Here is a 9,311-nt window from a genome sequence, read left to right as displayed (position 1 = left end):
ACACACACACACACACACACACACACACACACACAAAATGGCTATTCCTGAAGGCACCTTTGCTCCCACCCGAGAGGCTGCAGGGCCATTTCTCCAAGCCTAGTCCCCTCCATCTTCCCCAGGAGTCCTCAGCAATTTTGCACAATTTTATTTACTCTCAGCTTACATGTGTAATTCTAACTTTCCTCTCCAGTTTGCTGTCCTCTATCTCTCAGCCAGATCTACTCAGGGACGATTTGGGTAAAATCTTCCCGTTTGTAAGATCTAAGGGGCCTTAAGTATGACTGCATGTTAAGATCATCCCTAGAGTTATTTCCTTAAAGAAAAGTCAAGACCCAAGTTCGGAAGTAGAATTAGACATAAAAGTAAAAAAGACTTTGGCCTGAGTCACTCAGATGAGTGATTTTCTTGAGAATTCCATCTATTTCCTCATTCTTAGTTAAAGGATTTACTTACCTACAAACATCAAGAGATAATACGATTTATCTCTTAGGCTTATGCTAGGACTTAGGACATCTACTTCCTGGATCCTCTATAAGTATCTATTTTTTTGGATACAAGGTGAGTATAAGCCAACATATTATGTTCTTTTATTAACATGCTATTGTGTATTGATCATATAATTATTAACATATTAATGCAGAGTATATTGAGTTAATATAGAAATAGAACATTAATCACTGTATTTCATTATAAATGCAACAAATAGCTTTATGCTATTTGTTAAGCAAGAACTAAATTTTTATCAATGAATTGTAATAATTTCGTTGAAGGTATATGGCATTTTAGGTGCATGTACCTGGTGACTATTTGTAGCTTTGTTTCTGGAGAAAACAGAATGTGAATTCAGAGAGCCAAGAAAGTTCCTAAGTTTCTGGAGCATTCCCAGTGAATAAGCCATGGTCATTACTTATATTTTAAATGTGTCTAGCTTTTATTACGAGTCTGGAATTTTTCTGACTGCTTTAAATCTACCTTCATAATCAAACCCTCATGTAATAAGAAATGAACCCAAAATATGACTGTAACTGCTCGCCAGGACTTCAGGGACCTGGATTTCCAGGTGTCTGCCTCTGGCAGACCCATAAGAACCTCCAAGGTCTTCTGGTTTTATTCTCTTCCACAAGTTTATTTTTGCATCTCCATATTTAGCACCCGAGCTATCTTTATCACCCCAGCTGACTGGCATGGGAGTCCCCAGGGCAGAGTAGTTACAGGAGACTATTGAAGCATGCTTCCTGCCCCATCAAGTAAAACAATGCGAAGTGCAGAAAGGACATCAGCAAGTAGTCACAATGTTAGGGTGTGTGTGTGTGTGTGTGTGTGTGTGTGTGCATTTTAATTGCTAAAGATGCTTTCTTTTCAGCCAGGTGTGGCGGCACATGCCTTTAATCCCAGCACTTGGGAGGCAGATGCAGGCAGATCTCTGTGAGTTCAAGGCCAACCTGGTCTACATAATGAGTTCCAGGCCAGCTGGGGCTACAGGGAGACCATGTCTCAAAAAGACAAAAAAAAAAAAAAAAAAAAAAAAAAAAAAAATGCTTTCCTTTCCACTAAATTTTATCCAGTATTAGAAACACAATACCTACAAATGCTTTCTAAAACAGTTCTACTCTGTGTAGCAGAATCTACACTATGCCTAGATTCATGTGAACATCACGATGATAAAGTCTCTTACAAATATATAATCCAGACTTGAAAATTTAGGAATTGTGTGTGTGTACAGGTATACTTGTCCAGTGCATGAGCACATGCAGGCCAAAGGTCGACCATGCCTCTTTAACTTTCCACCTTACTTTTTGAGACAGGGTCTCACACTGAACTTTCAGCTTGTCATTTTGGGCAGATTGGCAGGCCAGTGAGCGCCCAGCACCAGCCTGTTTCTGCCCCTTCCCCCACCCCCAGCTAAGGTTACAGAGGCCACCATGACAAGCTTTGATGTGGGTGTTAGGGATACAAATCCAGGTCCTCGTGCTTTGGGTTTGTACTGAGCCCAAAGCCCCTTTAGCTCTTATTTTCAATTGAGGGATCAGTAGTTACTAGACTAAATGAACATTTGGATTGATTTAATGGACCAACTCTCCAAAGCCTCCAAACCTTTGCTTGTTTTTCAACTATTCTGTTTCAGTTGAGACCTGGAAGAGTTGCCAGCTCCCTGTGTCAGGATAAAGGAGACTTTAAATCCTGAACATAATATATAATAGCCCACATTTCAAACATTGCGTGTGTAGCTATGCGTAGTAGCCATGAGGCACTCAAAGCTACTGAGCACTTGAAATGAATCGGGTCTGAATTGAGACTTTTAATAAGTATGACATACACACTGGATTTCAAAGACTTGGTAAGAAAAAAGGTAATGTAAAACATCTCATTAACAGTTTTTACATTGCTTGCATGTTGAGTTAGTAATGATCTAGATGTAGCTGGTTAAATAGAATCTATTATTGACATTCACTTAGCCTATTTCTTTATATTTTTTAATATGGTCATGTAAAAATGCAAAATAACCACGCAGCTCACATCTGTAGCTCACTTTACATTCCTATTGGGCAGTTCTGGTCTTAGGGATTCACCATAAAAAACAGCAGTCAGAGCTACTGCAGAATTTGACTCCAATCCAGTTCATCGGAAACAAATATGAGTTGAAGCAAAGGTTGTAACAGCCCGCGCTTGTTCAATTGCCCTTCGTTTAATAGTACTCAACACAACTGTAGACGTACGCCATTAAGAGCTAAATGCCACCTACCGCCCTTAACCCTTTCCTGGTTGATAAAATACTTCTCATTTTCATCTACAAAGCTATTAACTATACCCATTTCCTGGCATGGAAGCTGGAGAGTGAATTAGGAATTCATTTGTCCTGAGTTGCTGTGTCCCCCACCACCATGGACCACTACTGCTAAAGAAAGGCAAGAGATCATTCCACAAATATAGAAACACAAATTTGAAGGTTTAACTTTAATGGAAAGTAAAACTTTTAAGAGTCCATGTCTGGGATGCGGGCAGCTAGTCTGAAGCAGGAAAATTCCAGCAGTATTGCTGCGCAGCATTCCTGGATATGTGGCCTGGACAGAGAGGCGCTCCCACTGACCCTGAATAGCAATGAACATAAATTCGGAACCAAATCCCTGATGTGGGATTACCAGATTACTGAATTAAAGACACATTGAGGGGAGGGTCACTTCTGCCAGCGAAGAGTTGTGTAACTGCTGGTAAAAACAATAGTGATTTCAGGAGCAGACTGAGAACAAAACAAAAATATCTTTGTGATGTTCTGAAGTGATTGCGTGAAGAAAGCAGAGCCCGGCTCTAGCGCATTTCCCAGTCTGATTTGCTGACCATCTTGTCTGCCCATAATTGTTTTCTGCCATTCATTTCCTCCAATTGTCAACTATTACTAAAACAATTATGGAAAAAAAGTGTGTGTGTCTTTGTTTCCTGTTGCCAATGAATACAGTGAAGTCACAGACCAGGCCAGTGCATCACAATCTTTTCCATTACAATAAATTATGCTGTCACAAACAGGATACGGCTCAGCTCTTGACTGGTGAGGAGACCACAAATGGCGCTGAATTTGCACAAACATGTTGTCAGCCATGACAGCAAGAAATCTGGACAGAGACTTGGCTCTCCACTTTACAGAAACTATTGAGTTTTGATCCTGATTATAAAATAGTACATGTTTGATTATCCTAGAGAGAAACTAAAAAATTAAATTAAAGTCACTATTATCCCATTGGCCAAAAGTTCCTGTTAACATTTTGGCTTATGAACTTGTAACTCTTGTCTTTTTCGTGTGTGTGTGTGTGTGTGTGTGTGTGTGTGTGTGCGTGTGTGTATCCATACTGTAAATATCCTACAGCCTTTTCTTCGTTAACTATTACTACTTTCCAACACCATTGACTATTCTGATGGAAGCCCAGGGCTGCATAAAATTCAAACTTACAGAATAAAATTTAACAATTCTCTTATTTCTGTACATTCTTGTCAGTGTAATGTGTATTTGTTACAAACAAAGATTCGTCTACACATTTTCATCTGAACCTGGTTCTTTCCTTAGAGTAGATATCTAAATTTACTTTCTGCTTTTTGTTTGTTTTTTGGTTTTGGGGTTTTTTTTGTTTGTTTTTGGTCTTTTTGAGACAGGGTCTCCCCGTAGCCCCAGCTGTCCTGGAACTCACTATGTAGACCAGGCTGGCCTTGAACTCACAGAGATCGGCCTGCCTCTGCCTCCCAAGTACTGGAATGAAGGGTGTGTGCCACCACGCCCGGCATATTCTGCTTTTTATTTTAAAAGATGTATTGTGAATTTCTAAATAAATATACAAAATGTTTAGAAAATTGTCTTAACAATACCGGCTCTCATCTGTGTTCTAGAAATTTAATCATCTATAACAGCCAAATATAATAAAATAATACGTATGCCTTTTTCCCTTTTCAGTGGTGTTGGGATGCAACCCCAGGCCTTGCACATGCTGGGCAAGTGTTCTACCACTGAGCTACATCCCCGGCCCCTACATGATATTTTCAAAGGGTAAAAAGTGAAATACTTTTTAATAATTAGAAAAACTAAGATAAATTGAAAGCTGGACTATTCTAAATGTCCTCCAGGCCAGCCAGCTTTAAGGGTATATAATTTCATGATGTCTTTTTCCCACAGCCCACTAGCAGAGGGGGCTTCCAAACGACTGTGGGCACCGCAGCCCACCCTCTGACCACACTTAAGATTCCAGACTTGCTTGTTGCCGGTGTCTGGCTCTGGGGTCTAGGGCCTGGGCTAAGCATTATTAACGGATGCCACCACTAGAGGGCAGACAGGGACAGGGAGAGGAGAAGGACACTGCTGTTGGTCCCATTCTTTCTTCAGCATAATCTTTATTTCAGCGGGAAAATGGAAAATGAGGTAGTGACGAGCAAAGGACACCGGCAGTAAGTAAACACATGGACAGTAAGTATAGAAAATGAAGCCAAGTGTCATGGAGCACTTCTGTAATCCCAGTACTCAGAAGGCTGAGGTGAGATTGCCAGTTTGAGGCCAGCCTGGGCTACTAAGACTGAATCAAAAATAAACATTGATGATGAGGAGGACGATGATAATAATAACCAAAACTTCTGTGTATTAACTATTTCCATTTCCTCAGATTAATTCGAAGGTGCAGAATTATGAGGGCTACTCAAATTTGGAACAATAAAAAACCAAGTAATCTAGTTTATAGCATGAACAATTAGTACTCTTAGATTTTTGCAGAAGGAGATGGCGAATCTGGAGCAAGATACGGAACAGTCCCTGTCCGAACTTGTGCCAGCATGGGTTTGGGATTGGCTTTCCTTCATCTTTCATGATCTCTCAGTGGCTGCAATCCTGCATTGGAGACCAACAGTCTCCAAACTTCACTTGTCTCCCCTATCACATATGACACCAATGGAACCTTCCCCAAGCTGTCTGTGAACAATTAATAAGATAATGGGAGAAAAAGCCTGACGTACAGGAAGTTCTCCTAAAAGCTGGTTATTGTTCTGGTCCTCACCAACCTCCTAAGCAAGTTCATATTTTGTTAGCTGCCTCTTTTACCTGCTTTGTTTCACCTTAAACTTCATACACCTGTGGTCAAAGCAGCCCCATGCACTGCCTGACTTGGAGATTCCTCTGATTGGTTTTTTAATGACCCAGAGAACATACCATTCTCTGTAGCCTGTGCTCCTCCCATAGCCACACCCAGTTAGTTTTCAAAGCAGGTCAATTTGCTCCCTAAGGTGTCTGGGGTCTGGATTCTTGCTTGTGCATCAGAAGCCAGGCCTCAGTGTCACTGCCTGCTCGCCCTGAGCACACCCTCCTTCAAACTGTGTCTGCCCTCTTCGGCTTCTCAGTGTCCCGTGACATGACATCTTTAACTAGATATTACACCCCTCAGTCTGGCAGTCAGTCCCACTACAGAATGGCCCCCGACTTCCTCCAGATACTTCTCCACATGCTCCTGTCTCTGCTCTATCAAGATGGGTGACTCAGTTGACTGTGTTGCCAGATAACGAAATTAAAAATATAGATCATTCAATTAAATGTGATCCAGGTGTACAAGTAGGTAGGTACAAAGCACAAATACTTAAAAATGTTTCTTATCTGAAATTCACATTTCGGTAGGCACCCTTCATTTCATGTAGTAATCCCATTCCTTAAGGGTGCCCTCCATCCCTATCTCTATCCATGCTCACAGCTCCATTCCTACCCCAGTTGCTCTCACCTCTGTCTGTGCTCAGCAGATCTGATCTCCAGGAACCAACTCAACCTTATACCTCCTGGAGGCTGGAGGTTTTCCATATCTAGAACTCGTTATCTGTACCACTAGTTTGTAGAATGGCGGTCTTCTACATCGTTCCATTTCTCTGAGTTAGCGTCTATCACTGTTGAGTCTATCAAGGTGTGAGATAGTATTATAACGAGGAGAACTTGACATGCGTGGTGCTGGTTGCTGGCCTGGGTGGCAGGCTTGAAGGAGAATGGAGGAGAATGAGAACTTCCCAAGACTATTAATCTGAAATTTAGGGCTCTTGTACACACATAGGTTTCAGCATGCAATATACCATCTCCCCTGCCCAACGTCAGGCCAGATGGGAGAAGGAGGCAGCTTCCTGACCTTCGCCTCTACTCACCCTCAGCTCCATGTCCCAAAAAAGTTGCAGGTGATTTTAGCTGACATCTACACTGCTGCAGTTTCACACAGTCTCTTGAGTAACATGATTGCACTTGTATTTAAACATGAGGGTTAAGAGTGGCTACTGTGGGGCTGGAGAGATGGCTCAGCATTAAGAGCACTGTTGCTTTGCAGAGGACCCATGTTTGGTTCCCAGCACTTACATACATGCAGGCAATACATTCGTATTCATGAAATAAAAATAATAAAATATTTTTTTAATAATTTTTTTTAAAAAGAATGGCTATTCTACGTAGCCTGTAAACACATAGTGATGATAAGAGTTATTCTGGAGACATTATATTTCCATTTAATTAATAGAAAAGTGAAAAACAATTGAGAAATATTTTCTAAATTACATAACAAAATACTCTCAGGAGCCTGAAAACACCTCAAGTAACCTACAAAACTGTTAAAGAATTCCCAAGAAATGTTTTTGAAACAACTGATATTTCATGAATATGTTTATAAGCTAGGCACCCAAAGACCAATGGCCAACAATTCGACTTTGACAAAAATAATTCAATTTGATTTTGTCAAATAAGAAAATATTTTTAAAACGAAACATATAACTCAACCTTATCTACTGCTGAAAAGTAAAATGGTATGGAAAAGTGCAAGGCTGACATGGTAAATCTTTCTCTAACTTAGTCACTGAGGCCAGGTCTCTCAGGTGAACCCAGAACAGCTAGCCAGCCCACGTGGCTTTCTATGGGCGCTGAGGATCCAGACTGCTATTCCGGCTTGCTGCTTGTGTGGCAAACACTTAACCAAGCCATCTCCTCAGCTGGCAAAAATTATTTAGCAATTCTAAGAGGGACGAGTTCAACATCAACAGAATCAGGGTCACTGTGACCAAGACTTCTGTCCCTAGAGCTCCACAGAGTAACAATTAAGTAGAAGAATAAAATTGCTTCTGAACTGACCTTGAAGTATTGCTCTGAAAATAAACATGAAAAGTTGTTTGTTTGTCTAGATCTGTCATATTTATCCAGATTTATTTTGTTTTCTTCTATCATTTTAAAATATAACAACTAGGAAATCATACTCTCTCTATTAAAAAGTATTGTACTTGCCAATCATTTCCCTGGAATTGGAGTTACAGATTTTAATCTGAAAATGTAATCCTTAAATTCTTCCAGGTAAGAAATAGGCGGTTGAGAGCCACCTGAGCTAAAAGGAAGCCCAGGTCTCTCGCTGGCTCTGGGCCCCCTGGGGCTCTACAATCTTCTTGCTACAGGTTCTAAACACACCAGTCTCAAACAGGGAAGAACCAAAAGCACAACAATACATTTCCTGCCCAGTGGCCACCAGATCCTCTTTGTCAGTCTTTGTGATAACATTCATCAAGCTACCCCACCACACAACTGTGGATGTTATCTGTCGGGATGCATACACGGCCCATCCTCTAAACAAATGCACTCAGGAATGTCAAAAGAATTTGGAATGTCCCCAGCAGCCTTCCAAGTCTTTGTGGGCAGTGTCTACTGTTCTTGGATTTATTCCATTCCCCGTCCACCTTTCCACTTCCAAACGCAGTGACATATCCCTCAAGACACACAGACAATATATGCTGAAGGAGTGTTTTGAAAAAAATAATTGGAATGTAAAGAATGACTAGGAACAGTTTCTATCGCTGAAACTGTTCAGTGCTGGGCCATTGTTGTCTTCTTTTCTAGAAAGTTCTTCATTGTCTACAAAATCAGTGGCCAAGAAAGGAAACTTTGTACTAAAATAATCTTCATCTTCACAATTTTACACGAAATTTAAATTTCAGTGAAAATAACTTCTGTAATTGTGTGGTTTTGCTTGAAGACATGTTTATTAAAGTTATTCTAAACCAGTATTGACCAACGAAATGGCAGATGGATCAGCATTCCAAACAACACAAACAATATCAAGAAAGGGTTTTTCGAAAGTGATCATTAATGAAATTACAGTACACCAGATGATAGATTAAAGGGAATTATGGGAGATAAAATCAGCTATCTGAAAATATACATTAACTGTATATTGACTCAACAAGTCAGAACTAAGACTGATTTCTACATTTCTTCAGAGATACAAGCAAAGCTCACCAAAAGGTTACCTGAGGACCTGCCCTCAAATCACAAATACTGTCTGTGTCTAATACCATAATACCCCCAGCTCAGGAGATAGATACATTAAGCTACACCAAGAGGCAGACTTAAAAATGACACATACCTTAGTTTGGAGACATGCAGTCATTTAAAGTCCACGCCATTAGTGAATGTCCCTCTTTTCCGCCTCAGCAGCTTCATCGAGTTTCTTTTCAGTGTGCCTAAACACCTAGAGATTTCTGCTCTGCCTTCAAAAATGCTGGCATCATCTCCATTGCCCAAATCCAGTTCAAAAGTGAAGAGGAGAAAAAAGCAGTTTGCAAACTGATTGTGCCTAACAACCCCGGGAAGCTGCTAAGCTTTGAGCTCAATGAATTAAAGGTCCTTTGGCTAAACGGCAGGCCCACTTCCTCCCATTCTTTCCCAACTTAGTTTTCCTGCCTCCAGTGGAGCCGTTTTCCTTTCCTGGGCTATAAATAAGCTGGTTGTAAGAGAACTGAGGAAAGAAGAGGCAGGAAATGTATTTGATTTCAGAAAAACT

The 9,311-nt window shown here is 40.7% G+C and overlaps 1 protein-coding gene across 2 annotated transcripts in view; it reads right to left on the bottom strand.

Moving 5' to 3' along the window:
- Rasgrp3 (RAS guanyl releasing protein 3) overlaps positions 1–9,097 on the bottom strand; it is a 129,830-nt gene extending 120,733 nt beyond the window's left edge. For both annotated transcript variants that reach the window (XM_017802190.2, XM_017802189.2), the window contains exon 1: positions 8,895–9,097. The gene's annotated coding sequence lies outside the window, so the exon portion shown is untranslated. The remainder of the gene's footprint in view (positions 1–8,894) is intronic.
- Positions 9,098–9,311: the final 214 nt, after the last annotated feature.

This window comes from Nannospalax galili, unplaced genomic scaffold (assembly GCF_000622305.1).
Source record: "Nannospalax galili isolate Female #2095 unplaced genomic scaffold, S.galili_v1.0 scaffold344, whole genome shotgun sequence".
NCBI lineage: Eukaryota > Metazoa > Chordata > Mammalia > Rodentia > Spalacidae > Nannospalax > Nannospalax galili.
Note: the sequence above shows the minus strand (reverse complement) of the source record. Positions and strands in the feature narration are given on the sequence as shown.